Raw genomic sequence first — 17709 nt, forward strand, 5'->3', positions numbered from 1 at the left:
GTAACGTAGGTGGCTGGTTTATTATGAGGAACCAGAAAAAAGGAGTAGACCCTTCAGGTAAATTTCACTGCTTTTGAAAGGCCAATCACTTTCAGGAAAAAATGATCACCCATCAGCCCCCAAACATTGCAAATCATCGGAAATGTGTTGAACTCCCTCACTGTCAGCCACCACATACATCAGTCACCACTCACAAATGCACAATCATAATCAATCAATATATCACCACTCATTGATGTAATAGTTACTTAGTTACCTTTTCCATTCCAAGCACGGTGGTTGAACAAAATACCTCCACTTTGATGGTATCCACACATTGGAATTAGGCATTGGCACTGGCAATCTTTTATTCAATGATCTTCAAGGCCGCCCTGGTAGGTTATGTAAATAATGGATAGGCAATGGCATGTGAGGCAGGCAGGCACCATCTCCAATGTCCTGAAGGGTGTGTGGGGCGTCTTTACTGCACACGGATCAAACTCCAATCCGGGCTTATATGTGACTATAAAATCGATGGTGTGGCAGCATAAATCTGGCACAAACATAATGTTGCACTAGCATATTTTTCTTTCTTTTTTGCAAAGAAAGAAAGAGAAAAAAAACTGAATGAGAAATAATTAAAACGTTCTATGGTGGCACTGGCATACTCAATATGGGAAGTGGAGTTTGTCCTCAAACTTTGGTGGTTCTCCCAGGCGTTGGTCAGCTAACAGGTTTGATCCTGACCAATCATCCTCTTCCTTCACCATTAGTGTTTTGAGAACATGTGATCAGGTTGTATAAAATTCTGGTTAATTTTGGTTATTGTCAATCTGTCCATGTTTTGAGGTAAGAGACTGATCCTTCTCATTGTAACAACTGCAACAGTTGCACTAAACAATCTTTCAGCAGACATGCTGGCTACAGGACAAGGCAGAAACGTAAATGCCAGCCTGCTGAGCTATGGACATTGGCACATCTTCCCATGCCAATACACCAATGGATTTTGATCTACATACACATCTTTTGGGTCATCCTGATACTCATGGAACATCCTCTGAGTCCTCATTGGTGTTGCCACCTGCTCGACCACTTTTTCCTTCGCCTGCACTGGACTTAAGACCTGTCACTTGAAACCACGCCAGTGCAGAGGTTGGGTCCAATTCTTCTGTTGCTGTTGCCACCAGTTTCCTTGTTGGTGGAGTAGGTGGATGTGAGACAAGATTGTCTTTGTTGGAAGTTGAAGGCGGCACCCTAGGACTGCGGAGTGGGACTCTGCGTTCCAATAGTTCATCTTTCAGTTCACCTGCTTGCTCGACACCTCTTGTATTGTGAAACAGCCCCTTCAGAAAAAGGAATGATTGCAGAAAGAACTTTTTTGTAGCGTGGATCAAGTAGGCTTGCACAGATTAACTCTCTGCATGGGATGATGTCATTTTGCAGCCTTGCATTACAAGTCAAGCGATAGCTTAGGTGATTAACCAAGGCATAAGCTTCTAGGTTTTCATTTGTACCCTGAACGCGAACCTTTCAAATACCCTCTCCTACTGCTCATGCAGCAGATGCAACAGCGGGATAGCTTGGCCCATTGTACTGTCCTCCTTGCTCACTTCCCCCATGATATCCTCAAAAGGGAGCAGCATCTGTGTGAGGTATTTGACTAGGCCCCATTTGTCACTATCCGTGGTCATAGCTTCTACAATTTGCTACAGCTCTAATTTCATAGTAACTGATCTGTTTGTACCGCTCAAACAGACGTTGCAACATATAATAGGTTGAGTTCCAACGTGTTGGCACCCTCCTGCATCAGGGCTTTACCTGGTACTCTGTTATCACACTGAATAATCTGCAACTGTTTGCGCGCTTTAAATGAATGGCTGAAATGAATGCAGATTTGTTTGCAGGTGGTCAGTATTTTTCTGATTATGTCTTCTTTTTAGGAAAGTCTGGCACAACCATGTTGATGCAGTGCGCCAAACACAGGACCCTGAAATATCCACTATCTTCCATGGCCTTGACTACATTACTGACATTGTCCGTGGCAACAAATCCAACTCGAAGACTTCTGGGTTGCAGCCATTCAGACACCTTGCTATTGATTCCTTACAAGATGTTTGCAGCTGTGCGTGATTTCTCAATGGTGAACATGGCTACTATCGCATGCCACTGAACGCTCTTAAAAATTTCTTCAGGGCCAAGACTTGTAGACAGCATTTGCTTAACCCCCCAAAAAAAGATCCAGTGTGCAGTGACACACATGTAATCAGTTGCCTGATAACTAGTCTACATGTCTGTCATCAGGTGGACAGTGTGGACAACACTTTGCTGCAAAGCTTGTCCAACCAATTGCAGCACATTGTGATGCAGCACTGGAACAGCAACTCTGGCAAATTAGGTCCTGCTTGGACCCTTCCATTTCTGGCAGAGTGCTGCCACAAACTAAGAATCCCACTCCTTCTGCAAAAGAAAAAGGGAGGAGGTCCAGAGCTAACAATTGTGTCTGCGTTCCCATTATAGAAACATGCCATTGGGTGGTTGCGGTCTAAGGGCCCCTCCTGCTTTAACATGCCCATAATTGTACCATGAATTTTCTTCTTTTGTGGGGCCACTGACATGGGCAACTTGTGAGATGTAGATGGTGGTAGACTCAATGCTCAATGGTGTGGTCACCATGTACTGTGGTGTCTCCAGCTGACTCTAAGTCTTCCTGTGCCATTGTGAGGTCACCTAGGCGGGTGATTATCACGCACTTCTAGGGATAGGACTGCTTTGCATGAGGAAGTCACCCTCTTCTTCCTCACCTTCCACCGAGATTTGACCAGTTGCAGCTGATGTTTCCTGGCTCTCCTCACCTTCACCACCACCTGATGTTTTTTCATATGGGATGTCTGGCTTCCAGCACCATAATGTGAAACAGGCTTACCTTGTCGAACACTTGCATGGCAAACGGAGCATATGGCAATGTTCTCCTCCTGTTTGCTAATCGTAATAAAGTCCCAAATTGAGGAGGAGTACTTTTTTATTGGGCCACTGTTAATGTCTGAAGAAGGAATGGATGTAGGTGGGTGTGTCAATTGCCTCTCTACAGTGCATATATCTACTGAGGTACAGGTTGGTGCAGGTCTCTGCTAGGGCCTTACAAATATGGGAGCTGATGGTGCTGCCTGTGCCACATCTCTCAGAGCAGGTTGGACAGTAATTTTAGACTCATCTGTGCCTGCTTCCACAATGACTAGCTTGTCGTCATCATCCTCCTCATCATCATCCCCTTTCACGATTCTAAGGCTTTCTGGAACTTTACTTTTCCCTTGCCTCTCCTGGCATCTCCCGGACTCTGCTGGGGTCCAATCACTGTCCCTTTCATTGTCATCAGAAGTGGTGCTTGGAGAAGATGGTGAAGTAGTACCCTTCCTTTTTCTTGCTGGAGATCTGAAAGCCATTTATTCTACAAGGAGAGGTTCTAGCTTAGCAGAAACCTCAACCTCTTCTTCTGCTCCAACTTCGGGAAGATCTGGCTGCGGCTGCTGTCCACTTTGATCTGGCTCCTGAAATGATTGGGTACTACTTTGCAAAAGGGACAAATCCAATTCAACATCACTGCTTGTCTGCGTCGCCATGATTGTAGTGGCTGCCTCACTTACAGACATGGTCTTGACTTGGTTTTGGGGTGGTGCTGTTGATGCGGAAGTGCTGCTCCCAGGTTCCTACCCAGAGGCCAGTGTGGCAGGCACATGTCTCCCGAAAACAGTTGCGATTGGCATGCCACTGGCAGAAAGCTGCTTCTTCTCAATGGCCACTTTCTTTAAAGCAACTTTCTTTGGGGCTATTTTAAGCTCTAGGTTGGCAATGGTACTAAGATGCACAAATGAAAGAGTTTGGTGCCTGTGGACCAAAGTAACTGTATGGACTTCTCTTTGGCAGCACTGCGGGGTATCTTCTCTTGTGCACCTAAAAACAACCAAGCAAGAAAAACATGTAGTTAGTGAATCGTGGTATTGTTGCAGGTTGAAAATAGTACAGAGAATTGCAATCTTAGTGCAGTTAGTTACTTTCGTAATATACCTATTTAATTAAACATTGTGAAGTCAGACCACAACACCACATCATAAAATTTCATTTCAAATCAGGCAGCCTAACATGCAGATATAGCTCTTTGCTTTATCTCCATCTGTTTTAATGGAGACACTTGGGGTTGTCAGAGTGAGGTGCATGGGTAAATGGAATAGTCCTTTAAATAACCTATGATGGCATAATGGTCCAGTGGAAGTTAAATAATCATTGACAAATTGAATTATGCTGTTGATCTGTCTGCCATGCTCTGCAGCCAGGTTGTCTTGGAGTAACTGGAATTACACCCAAGAAACTGTATGCTGTAGCGCAGTGGGTGCTTTTGATGGAAGGATCAAGGAATGGAATGGATCGGATGGATGTGGTTGGATGGAGCAAGGCAAAATGCAGAATTAAATAAAAATATAATAAAAAATAAAATATTATGAAAATAAATTGAAAAATAAAATAGAACAATTTAAATACAAAAGATTTTTTTTTTTAAATAATAAGAAATTAAAAATATAGAGAAACTAAAATTAAAATAAAAAATAAATTAAACATGAAGATACAATGGCATCACAAATTAAAATAAAAAATGTAAAAATTAGAATAGAAAAAAAAAAACTTCAAAAACAAATGATCAATAATTACGACAATTGTGTCTTAGCCTATGTCAAAGACACACTGGTTGCATGCACACAATGGCTACAAGCCAGCCACATGGTCAAACAAAAAGGACCAAGGAGGAGGCATAGAGAACACAGAACACATGCAAGCCTGTGGCAAGAGACACTGGCTGTATGGACAAAATGGCTGCCTGCCAGCCACATGGTCAAACAACAAGGAACAAAGAGGCATGCCAAATAAAGATAACATGCAAGCCTATGGCAAGGGACACCGATGGACAAAATGGCTGCCATCCTGGCACATGGGCAAACAACAGCAACAAGGAACAAGGAGGCATGACAAACAAAAAACACATGCAAGACTACAGCAAAGGAAGGGACACTGGCGGCATGCACAAATTGTGTGCCAGCCACATGATCAAACAACGTCACCCTATGCCATCAAATATTATTACCCCAAAACATATACAATTTTTGCAACAGAAATTATATGCAAACAATAGGCAACATTTTAAATTTAATCTAATGCCATCCCTGCCCTAAATTAAGTTTAAAAAAAAAAAACATATACACTGAAACATTTATTTCATGCACTGATAACTACTAGTGCTGGGCTGACTGGCTAAATGGCCCTTTGGATATCTAGGCCACGTACTAAAATAAAATAATATTGCAAATGTTACAAACATATAAAAAGGTTCTGAGCTGTGCAGCAATATTCCTTTAAAAAAAGGTGAAAAATCAACAAAATTTAAAATTAATAATAACTAGGCCCATACTTAAACTCCAGCCTACCCAACACTATAATATTTTAAAATCAAATATTAAATTAAAGTAAAAAGATTACTGATGCATGCCCAAGCAAACAAACACAACACCATTATACAATAGTTTATGAACTTACTTGTGTGATTCAACATAACAAAGTCCTTATCCAAAGGTATATCCGGGAGAGAAATAGAGTGATCCTTTCACCTTAAAATCCAAGTGAAAAGTGACCAGGAGATGGACTAAGTGCTGGGAGGAGCCTGCTGGAAAGGAACAGGAAGTTGAAGTCTCTGACACACTTTCTTCCTGTTTGGCTTCACAATCTAAAAACAAAGTGCAGGGTCCATTAGAGAAGATCTAGTCAAAATATCTATTTCACTAGGTTTAGTGGCTCTGGAGTAGAACATCTACTTCAGAAGTGAGTTTGGGTTTTGGCACTCTCTTGCAAGCCACTCACGAGCGCGAACAAATTCCGCTCAGCGACAAAGTGTGGAATTAAGGAACTCAGTGCTGCTCCGCATAGTGTAATGTGCCCAAATTCTGCAAACTCCACCAGCAAAGCAGGGTTCTATGCCCAGGCCTAGTTTTTTTACCAGAGTAGGTGCAGGTAGTGCTGTACATCTCTTGACACACATGTGTTTCTGGATTTTAAACTTCATCAGTAGAGATCAAAAATTAATTAATTAATTGCATCAGGGGCTGGTGAAAATGCTGCCACAGTTCTCTTAGGTCTCAGTAAATCTCACTGGCAACACACGTACATTGCCAAAAGCTTGTCAGCTTCAAGACTCAAGGGAGCCAGTTTACACAGAAGGTGGATAGGAGCACTCTGCCTCACATCACAGCAAAGTTTGTCCCTTTGCATTGAGGTTAATGCAGTACAAAGTTTGTGCTTATTAGAATATTAGCTCTAGCTTTTCACCAGAGTTGGTGCAGATAGTGCTGTACATCTCTAGACACATATGTTTCTGGATTTCATTCATCATCAGTAGAGATTAAAAATGAATTTCATCAGAGGTTGCTGAGAATGCTGCCACAGTCCTCTCAGATCTCAGTACCTCTCACTGGCACACCGGTGGATTGTCAAATGCTTGTCAGCTTCATGGCTCAAGAGAGCCGTTTTAAAAAGAAGGGGGAAGAAAGCACACTGCCTCACATCACAGCAAAGGTTGCCAATTTGCATTGTGGTAAATGCAGTACAAAGTTAGCACTTACTTGAATATTGGCTGTCGTTTTTCACCAGGGTTGATGCAGATAGTGAAATACATCTCTAGACACATGTGATTCTAGATTTTATCCTTCATCAGTAGACATAAAAAATGAGTTTCATCAGGGGTTGCTGAGAATGCTGCCACAGTCCTCTCAGGTCTCAGTACCTCTCACTGGCACACAGGTGCATCACCAAAAGCTTGTCAGCATCTTGCCTCAAGGGAGCCTTTTTAAACAGAAGTGAGATTGGAGCACACTGCCTCACACCACAGCAGAGTTCACGCCTTTGCCTTGTGGTAATGAGCCCTGAGTGTCCTGAGTGCCCAACTGTATTAATGTCTGAATCCATAATTCTGATTTTTCTTGTCATAGGCAAAAACTGATCATTTGTTTGTGACATGACATAGGCCTGTCTCATGGATTGTGGTCTTGTTGGATCAGGAGGGGTTTTAAAAGAGATTCACTCCTCCTGGTGAAAGGCTACTACCTTCACAACATGTTAAGCAGCATGATTGCAGTGGTGGCAGCATACATACAGAGATCAGCAGGAGGGAAGTCCTTTTTAACCTGTATCACTGGAGTGAGGACTACAGGCTCACTCACTTTTAAAGTTCTGCTGCTGAATGTTTAACTCAGTCATCCCTGGCCTACTTTAACAGGTGTTGTTGGAAATGGCCTTTTTTGCAGGGTTATCCCCAAACTTTTTGCCTCTGGCCTTTTATTTTTGACTATGTGCTACATTTTGTTCATGCTTGTGTTAGGACTCTGGGCACTTTACTACTGCTGTCCAGTGCTAAAGTGCAAGTGCTCTATGTCTAAATGGTATTGCTGATTAATTTATCCATGATTGGTATAGTTTATTTACCGGTAAGTCCCTTCCTGACAATCCGCCGGGGTCGATTAATCCAGCGGGTCAAGACACGATGGGCGACCTCACAGGGTTGCAGTCATGCCACAGTGCTGTGGAAGCCGTGGCAGAGTTAGCAGAGTTAGATGTCACGGACATTGGTGACACAGCACTTTGGGACTCACGGAGCTGCGGAACTTCAGCGAGGCTGCGACGGCGTCGGGCATGCGGTGTCAGTAGGGGTCGTTGCAATCCAATGGGGACCACGGCTTCCGGTTGCAGGCAGCGGTGTAGGGGTTTTATTTAAAACTGCCCACACAGACGCTGCATTGGCAGATCTGGAACTTGTTTACAGAGCCACTCATTTAGGTGGCACAATCACTGCTTCAGACCACTAGTAGCATTTGATTTACAGGCCCCGGGCACACATAGCACACTTTAGTAAGGACTTACCGGTAAATCAAATAAGCCAACAATGGATAAACCAATCAGCACTACAATTTAGACAGAAAGCATATGCAATTTAGCACTGGTTAGCAGTTGTAAAGTGCCCAGAGTCCTAACGCTAACAAAAACAGGTTACACGAAATAAGAGGAAGGAGGCAAAAGGTTTGGGGGATGACTCTGCAAAAAGAACCAGGTCCAACAGTAAGACATGTACTGGTGTGTTTTACATGTCCTGATATTGATATACTGCTAAATTTGTTTTTCACTATTGCAAGGAATATCTCTCCCAGAGGGTAACATGGGGATTGCCTTGAAATATCGTTTATGCGAAATTTCCCACTGGGAGCAAATAAAGATATGGATTATGAGGTCTCTGAACTCACAATTTAAAAACACATATTTTAGTGAAGTTGACTTTTAAATTGTAAGTGTGAAAATGCCACTCTTAGAAAGTGGGTATTTTCCTGCTTAACCATTCTGTGCCTCTGCTTGTCTATGGAATACAAGTTTGAGTCAAGATGACAGTTGGGCTGTTTGTGAATTCACTCTAGACAGTCATACAAAAGGGAGGTGAGAAGTCGGTTCCTTACTGTTGCAGGGGAGGTGATGCACCGTGGGTGGAGAGGTGTTGGTTTCTTATGACCCAGCGGGGTCGATGAAGCCAGCAGGTCATTACACAAGGCGTTGACTTTGCTGTGCTGCAATCACACCATAGGGCCACAGGTGCTGGGGTGGAGTCATAGCAGGGTGTCACAGATGTCGGTGACACACCACTCGGGACTCAAGCTGTGGTGGGTCTTCAAAGGTGCTGCTGTAGCATCGGGCCTGTAGGGACATTTGCAGTTGTTGCACTCAGCGTGGACTCTGGTTCCGGTGCAGGCAGCGGTGCAGAGTCAGACAGTGGTACTAGTTCCAAAGTTGCTCTGGAGTCGATGTACTTGTTTTTTTTTGGGTTGCTCCAGAAACCACTTCCAAGGGCACAGGGACTGGATTCGGCACCACTTGGCGAGTCGGGACTCTCAGCAAGAGAGCCAAGGTGCTGGCAGATGAAGTCTTTGATGTCCCTGAGACTTTTTAACAGGAGGCAAGCTCACTCCAAGCCCTTGAAAAACCTTTGAAAACAAGATGTACAAAGCAAAGTCCAGACCTTTCACTCCCAGGACAGAAGCAGCAAGCAGCAGTCCAACACAACAGAGCAACAGGCAGTCCTTCCTACACCATCAAGCTCCTCTTCCTGGCAGAATGACCTCAGTCCAGAAGGATGATTCTAACTTTTTGGGATCAGAAGTTCAGTATTTATGCTGTTGCATTGGCTCTCATTGTACGAATGAGGCTGCTGGATTTGGGCAGCAGCATCACCTAAATTGTGGGAAACGTAGTCCTATCCCGCACCATGTGAAACTGTCGGTCTAACCTGTTTCTGTCCTGTTAGCTGCACCTCATCTCTGCCCAAGAGCAGAGATGATCTGTGGCAACCGGACACATGGCATTGTGACTTCTCAGGGAAATCGTGGTGGTTCCGATCTCATCCTTTTACTCTCAGTTAAATTTGTTTCATTCATGCAAATACAAACAGAGGCAGGAAATGGTTCAATACAATTTATTGGATCAGCTGTGTCTTAGATGAAATAACATGAAAAGCAATAATTAGGATGATGAAACATACTAGAAGCAAAATGATGACAAGAAAAGTGACACACGAAATGTCCCACCATGTTTTCACTATGCAAGATGCATAATTCCTACCTATGTTACTAATGTTATGTGCTAGAGCTCAGCAGGATAAATCCTAATCCGCCCTTCAGGAATCCCTCTGGGAAGACTTCATCCCTCATACCTGAGTATGACAGCAGTGGAGAAGCCTGTTGTCCATAGAGATACCATCCACATGTAGGCCAGGGAACCGGTGGTCTCAGCGAGCAGCTGTAAGGAAGTCAGACAGCTTGCAGTCATGGTCATCTGGCTGGAACCTCCCTCTAATGTACATTGGACAGGAAAACGTTTTTATAATAAAACATCCGATGTTCTGAGAAAAGTGTCCCCAGGTAAAAATACATATGATTCTGTGAAATGTTAGAGATGCAGTGTAAACCTTGTGCCGACAATCCTATCTCGCTGAAGCCTTGAAGAAAGCATAGAGTTAAGAATGTTGTGCTAAGAAATTTAAATGCCATCCTGGGCAAAAGTACAGTAAGAACTAGGAAAATAAAACATCACCACAAATGTCGCTGATTCTAAAATAATAAAATGAATTAAAATAAAATGTTACTAGGCTGAAGGGCATAGGCAGCAGGGCGAGTTGCTAAAATAACGTGCCCAAAGGCATCACTAAAATGGCTCCACAACACCCTCTCCTTTCTGATTCAGAAGTGGTAGAGCAGCCTAGTCCCAAAGTTAAAAGCAACTAAAATGCAATAATTTAAAACATATATACAGAAATGTCAACTGTGACAAGTCAAAATATAGCAAAGCAAATGTATTGGAAAAATTGAAACGGACAATTTAAAATCTTAGCAGTGGCACCAATGAAGCCGGAAATACTGCAAGTCTGTGTTGTTTGACAGGAAACTGTGGTGTTCTTTTACAGCATCTAGGGCCATATGCACCAAAGCATTTTCCCATTGACACATAATGGGTAAAACCCTTTGATACATCTGGCCCCTAGTGAGGAACTTTTTAACCATTGCTGGCATAATTTCCCTACACTATGGGGGTCATTCTGACCCCGGCGGTCATGGACCGCCGGGGCCAGGGTTGGCGGGAGCACCGCCAACAGGCTGGCGGTGCCCCGCAGGGCATTCTGACCGCGGCGGTTTGGCCGCGGTCAGTAGTGGAAAACCGGCGGTCTCCCGCCGCCATGGGGATTCTGACACCCCATACCGCCATCCTGTTCCTGGCGGCAGAGCGGTATGGGGTGCCGTGGGGCCCCTGGGGGCCACTGCAGTGCCATGCCAATGGCATGTGCACTGTAGGGGCCCCCGTAAGAGGGCCCCACAAAGAATTTCACTGTCTGCATTGCAGACAGTGAAATTCGCGACGGGTGCCACTGCACCCGTCGCACCTTCCCACTCCGCCGGCTCAATTCTGAGCCGGCGTCCTCGTGGGAAGGGTCTTTTGCACTGGGCTGGTGGGCGGCCTTTTGGCGGTCGCCCGCCAGCCCAGTGCAAAAGCCAAAATACCCTCAGCGGTCTTTCGACCGCGGAGCGGTATTTTGGAGGGGGGAACTCTGGCGGGCGGCCTCCGCCGCCCGTCAGAGTCAGAATCACCCCCTATATGTTGTTACTAGACCCAAATGTTCTGATGACACATAGAGAGTGTCCAGTCTCTTTGTTGTAAAAACCCCTGTGGAGTTTCCAAAGGTGCATGACAACCATTTGTGTCCAAAGACCACAATAGCCAGCCACCAGGGTGTGAAAGTGATGCATCAATGTTCCATTTTGGACCCACCCATCGAGTTGATCTTCTGTTGCATTAATGTATTTTTGTCACTTATAGAATTTAGCAGGGATACTGGGCGCATTCAATTCCTTAATTTTTGCTAAGCTGAAACAACTTGTCTGTTGTACAGTTTCATTTTACAATATCATTTGAACAGGCTTCAGGCATGCTCTAAATAAGGCGTCCTTTCCTGTTAATTGCCAATTGTTAGTTTCCCATACACTCTTTAGGTTAATAAACTTCAGCCAATATTCATAGCCTTCTATAGCCGACTGGGAAACAAAAGAATCTGAATAAATCATTGCTGAGTCAGTCAATAAAATATTGTCCATTCCCATTGCAGACAATTTAAAATAAAATGACTCAGCATTCTTAACGTTATGCCCAGAAAAATATGCAAACTTTTTCAGAACATGTTTGAGAACTCCGCACTGGCCGAGTTGGACAATGTTCCCATTGTGTGTAATTAAAAATAGTGTTTGAGGTACTTGCTCTATGAATGAAGTGATGTCCATAGTAATTATAACAGAACATCTCTCCATAATTTTCTTTTGATTTACAAACATCTTCACTTTCATATGCAGTAAAATATTCTAGTTCAGATAACATAGAATCAACCGTTTTTACATCCCAATCATTAGAAACAACTCCTGATGTTATTGCATTATTCATTGAAAGATTAAATACATATGGCATTTGAATAACCTCTGTTGGGCTACATATATCATAAGGAAAGTTAATAAGAGCCACAGATAGTTCCATGGATTCCATGGACAAATGAAATAGTTAATTTTTAGCCAATTTATCACCTTATGTGCTCTTGACAGTCCTGTTGCAGAAAAGGCAGATGAGTCGGTGAAAGAGTCATTGACGTCAGCAAAATATCCAGAATCAGCTACTACAAAAACTGGAGCAATGTTTGGAAGAGGAGAACTGGCAGAAGTCTCTCTTGGTGGATCATAGTAAACAATACCATCTGTTTAAATTCAATTTGAGAACAATTGCTCATTGTTGTGGACATTACTTGTCGCAGATGAAGTAACGCTAATGAAGGATCATGTTCCACCATCCCCATGCTCAGGGAAGTGTCAGCATTGCTTCTCAAAACCTGTGAAGGAACCTCCGGGTCTTCAGTGAAAGGGAGTTGGGGACTACCCAGGAGTCCTCTAGGTCTGCTGTGCAGGATCGGCCATATGGTGTAGCTTGACATTGTCGATGGAGACAAAGTGGTTTCCTTTAGAACTAGGTAGCAGTGGAAGAATAACAGTTCTGGTACTGTGTATTCCCAGGAATGGAACCGGTGTACAATAAGAAGGGCCAAACTCCTTTTTCACAGCAATCTTTTCATGCAGTAGATGCCTGGCTTTTGGAATCCAGACAGTAGGTGTTATTGTCACTAAACTGTTGTTAGTCCTGCAAGACAGTGTCACGTTCATTTATGTCAAAAGGTGTATCTACTGCCTCCGTACCAGGATCATCAAGATCTGGAACATACATTTGTGCTCCAAACCAGCATTCGTATGGGCTACACCCCCCAGGGTTCTTCTGGGCAGGTTATTAATTGTTCTCTTGACTCCATACAGGTGATTAAGTCAACTACGACCTGTGCCTAATACTCTTGCTGTTAAGGATTGCTTTAAGTACTGGTTTGTTCACTCCACAACAGTGTATCCCTCTGGATGATACAGAGACGAAAAATACAGTTGGACCCCTAACTAAGCCATGGTGTTCCTGACTGCCCTTGAGGCAAAAGCAGGGTCCTGGTACGAGTGGAAAGCTGAAACTGCAAATGTGCTGATGAAGACTTGTAAATCTTTAATAACAGTTCAAGTGTCAGCTGAACGCTGTGGCCATACCCATAGAAATCTAGAGCATGAGTCCACAGTGACTAAATGTATTTGTATGCACCATCACGTGTCGAGGGACCACAACGGTCCAGGTACACAAAGGTTTGTTGGAAATTAGGAGGGTTGTCTGTGGTGGATGTTCGATGGTGGACCCTTTTATTTGCTGACTGATGTCACAGCAAAGGACATACTGTTTGGTCTGTTTGTATAGACCTGGCCACCAGTAACATGCTTGTAATAATGAAATAGTAGCCGCCACACCAGCATGGGCAGAAGCAACTCTGTTGTGTGCTGCTTTTATCAACTTAGGTCTTTGATCTTGATTGGGGATCACACGATCACCCACTTCTAGTATTAACTCTTGGGCAGTATTTAGACTAGAAATGTGGTAGGAATATTTGGCAGGATATGCTTTTGGCATGGGCTTACTTTCAGCCGAAGCTTTCATAGCAGCCACTGTTTCATCATCCAACCTCATCCACTTTGTTACTGCAGCAACAGAAGCCATAGCTACTGCTAATGTGGCTGCTTTATCAGCCAAAGTATTGCCTGTAAGGTGTATTCTAACACGTTGATGTCACAATGCATGAACTACATGGACATTGGGTATCCTTTCTTTCAGAACAGCTACTTTACCCCACGGGAGTCTGTGTTTGATGGTGTTGTCTTTAGAATCTCTGAACCCATTCTGGCAACAGTAATGAAGGTATTCATTGAAGGAGTGGACACAGTAGCATGAGTCACAGATGGTTAATGTTAACTGACCTGGATCTGTGTGTTCCAGTGCCATCAACAGAGCCTTGAGCTCTGCTAATTGTGCAGTGCAGTCCCTAAGTTCTACGTGTAGGTATGTTGTGGAAAGAATTCACCATCCTTCATGTAGGCACTCACAATAGCACAGACAGTGAATTATTGATGTTTGGTGCCCACTGCTGGTTGGACTGAGCCATCAGTGTACATAATTATATGATATTGTTCAATAGGCAAAGTGTTTGCTGGAACTGGGCATTCTAGTTCATACTAGAGAAATTCTTGAATTTGAAATTTAGGGTTGAAAACATAATCAACATCAGTGGCAATCAGAGACGTTGCCAATTGAATCCATTGTCGATGTAGTGCCTTTGTAATAAGAACACTGGCTTTGGTGACAGCCTCGAGGGCTGGGCTTGGAATGATACATTTCCCTGGGCCAGAGGTCTCTCTTTCACCTCAGCCATCTGAACAGCAGTCAGAATTGCTTCTGAGGGAGCAAATCACTGTTCAGCTGTGGAATGCAGGTGTGATGTGTATGCTATAGGGACAGTATCACCCTCATTGAACATTACATAGGTGAAACCAATGGCACCAGCAATTACTCTGATGACCAAAAATGTTTGTTCTCTCTTGTGTAAGTATTTAGCTGCAAGCATGTCTTGTTAAAATGCCCTCAGAATGCGTGTGTGTTTGCTTGTCCAATATTTGCTTGAAAAGTCAGGACATATTGGGGGTCATTCTGACCCTGGCGGTAATTACCGCCATGGCGGAGTTTGCCGGTAGCACCGCCAACAGGCTGGCGGTGCTCCGCCGGGTATTCTGACCGCGGCGGTACAGCCGCGGCCAGAAGCGGAAAGCCAGCGGTGTACCGCCGACTTTCCGCTGCCCATGGGAATCCGCCATGGCGGCGCAGCTTGCTGCACCGCCATGGGGATTCTGACAGCCCATAACGCCATCCTGTTCCTGGCGGTTCACCCGCCATGAACAGGATGGCGGTATGGGGTGTCGTGGGGCCCCTGGGGGCCCCTGCAGTGCCCATGCCAATGGCATGGGCACTGCAGGGGCCCCCGTAACAGGGCCCCACAAAGAATTTCAGTGTCTGCTTTGCAGACACTGAAATTCGCGACGGGTGCAACTGCACTCGTCGCACCTTCCCACTCCGCCGGCTCCATTCTGAGCCGGCTTCCTCGTGGGAAGGGTGTTTCCCGCTGGGCTGGCGGGCGGACTTTCGGCGGTCGCCCGCCAGCCCAGTGGGAAAGCCTGAATGACCGCCGCGGTCTTTCGGCGGGAACCGCTTGGCGGGCGGCGACCGCCGTCCGCCGCGGTCAGAATCACCCCCATTAAGTCATATAATGGTTTGATGCATTGTGCATAATCTGGAATGTAAGTTCTGCCAAAGTTTAAAAAGACTAACAATGACAAGAGCCGTTTGATAGTGTTTGTTGGTTTCAATTGTGTGCATTTTTCAGGAAATTGGGGCGCTAGGATCTTGCCTTCATCTGATAATTCTCATCCCAAAAATAGGACACTAAGGAGGGCTGTTATTTTTTTTTAAATTAAATTTGTAGCCTCTTTTGGCAGACCCCACAATAATGCAGCTTACCCGTCTTATTTGTTGAGAGAGATCATTATCTGTAAGGTAGATATCATCTACATAGGACAATGCCTCAGGGTCAATGTCATGTGTAATTAAAGTACCACAAGTTGAAAACAATCCTGGACTGTTTTAATACCCCTGTGGGAGTCAGCCTAACTTTTTTGCAGGCCTAAAGCATTAAAACTTGTTAAATCCTTACTTTGAAGTGCTATATTTTGGGAGAAAAAAAAATTGGAAATACCCATGGTTGTTTTGTGTTTTTGGCGTGCTTTGTTGATAATAAGTGCTGTACTGTGTATTTTGAATGGAAAATGTGCATGTATGACTACTTAAATGTCTGTAGTCTAAGACTATTCTATATAAATGTTCTGGTTTAGCTACAGGGAACAATGGTTTGTTCATTGGTGAGATACAGGGTTCAATTATGCCTAGGTACTCTAGCTGCATGAGCATTTCCCTCACAGGTGCTCTAGCTTCATGCTTTATTGGATATAGGGGTTGAGGTTGTGGTTGGAATCTAATTGGTACTATATGGTAGGGAGAATCTTTATCCCACCCTACATTGTTATGATATAATGTGGGTGCCTGCGCTTTCACCCAATCAATGGCCCAAGCCTTCCTGTGCTCTCTTGAAACGAGGGGCGAGAATTAGGGTTTAACTACCTCTGCCCCATATGGGAGATTATAGACAAATTCTGGTTGCCAATCTTTTTCGGCCCATAAAATATCATAAAGGGTGGTTATGCAATCACAAAAGATAGTGCCAATTGTGCGTTTAATGTCTCCTTCTAATTGTATTTTCATTTTATACACCTTATCAGGTGTGGTTACGCACATGTCCGCAATCTAGACTTGTAAAAAGTTGTTAGTTGCTTTCACCTCCAGATACTCTTGAAGATTCCGACGAACTATTGTGACCTCTGCTGCGCTGTCTAGTAGGGCCAATTCCCACTTCCTGTTCTTCAGTAAAGCTGTCCTGCTGAGTGGCATTTCATATAGAAATCTCTGCCACCTTCTTATTTTTGAATTGAGGTTTTTGTTGGAGAAGTTCCCCTTCCTTCTTAACAGAAAATTCTGACGAGCGTTGTGACTCCTTTCTCGTTTTCACGTACTCAGTTTGCTGTTCTGACCACCCACCTCCCTCACTACATTTATCCAGGGAGTCCTGAAAGGAACAAGATTGTCGTGTATCATTATATTGATATCTATCAGGGGTTTTTAAATTATCTCTATTTCTAAGATTATAGTGGTTTCGAGGGGTCTCAGAATGCAGAGATTCTCCCCTTTCTTTTTTAGGTGATTGTTTTTGTTTATCCCAGCATTTTTTAGAACCCTCAGCAACTTGCCTGGAAGAATTCTTATTGGATTTACTGTGTAATTGTGATTTGTTAAGTCTAACTGCAAGACTATCTCGACCAATGCTAGAGTAGGTCTTGGCGATAATCTTTGGCAGCTTTGACATTCTTGACACTGCACAGGAACATCTCAGAGCTGCATGTGCACTGCTAGTGCTACTGCTTCCCCTTTAAGATTACTTAATATTGGGGGGCGTGGCTTCGGGCGTCAAGATGGCGGTCGCACTCTGAGAGTGCTCTGGACCCCTCCGTCATCCGCCCGCAGTTAGAGTGGCCTGACAGAGCTGAGGACGTCGTCTTGACAGTTCTTGCGACCCCTGGACCCTCGGGAATCTCTGGCGGTGAGCGCTTAATGAAAGCGGCCCCATACTCGAGCCGCGCCCGTCCTGTCCCTGAAAACAAAATGGCGGCCGGGGCTGTCTTCCAAGACTAAACCGGGGCCGGACCGGCGATCCCTCCCGACGCGGCCGCGCTGGAACAGGGGTGTGACGGGGTAAGGAGAGAACCCTGGAGGGGGCTGAGGCTGCGCTCCAAACACGGTCCCCGCGGCATGTAGGAGCAGCGCTGCTGCGTCTGGGGAGAGAGAGCGCCGTGTGGATGAGGCAGCGGCCGTGCGCCGGCTCGAGGACATCGGCCGGAGGGAGCTGAGCGGTTGCGCTGCATCCGAGGGAGACCCCGCTGGTCGGGGCTGAGGCGGCGGAAGGGCGGTTGCAGAGAGGGACTCCCTGGTGCCCTGAGTGATGACAGAGGCATGCTGGGGGTCCACGGAGTGCAGCGGAGACACCGGGGCAAG

Source organism: Pleurodeles waltl, chromosome 6 (genome assembly GCF_031143425.1).
Source record: "Pleurodeles waltl isolate 20211129_DDA chromosome 6, aPleWal1.hap1.20221129, whole genome shotgun sequence".
Taxonomy (NCBI): Eukaryota; Metazoa; Chordata; class Amphibia; order Caudata; family Salamandridae; genus Pleurodeles; species Pleurodeles waltl.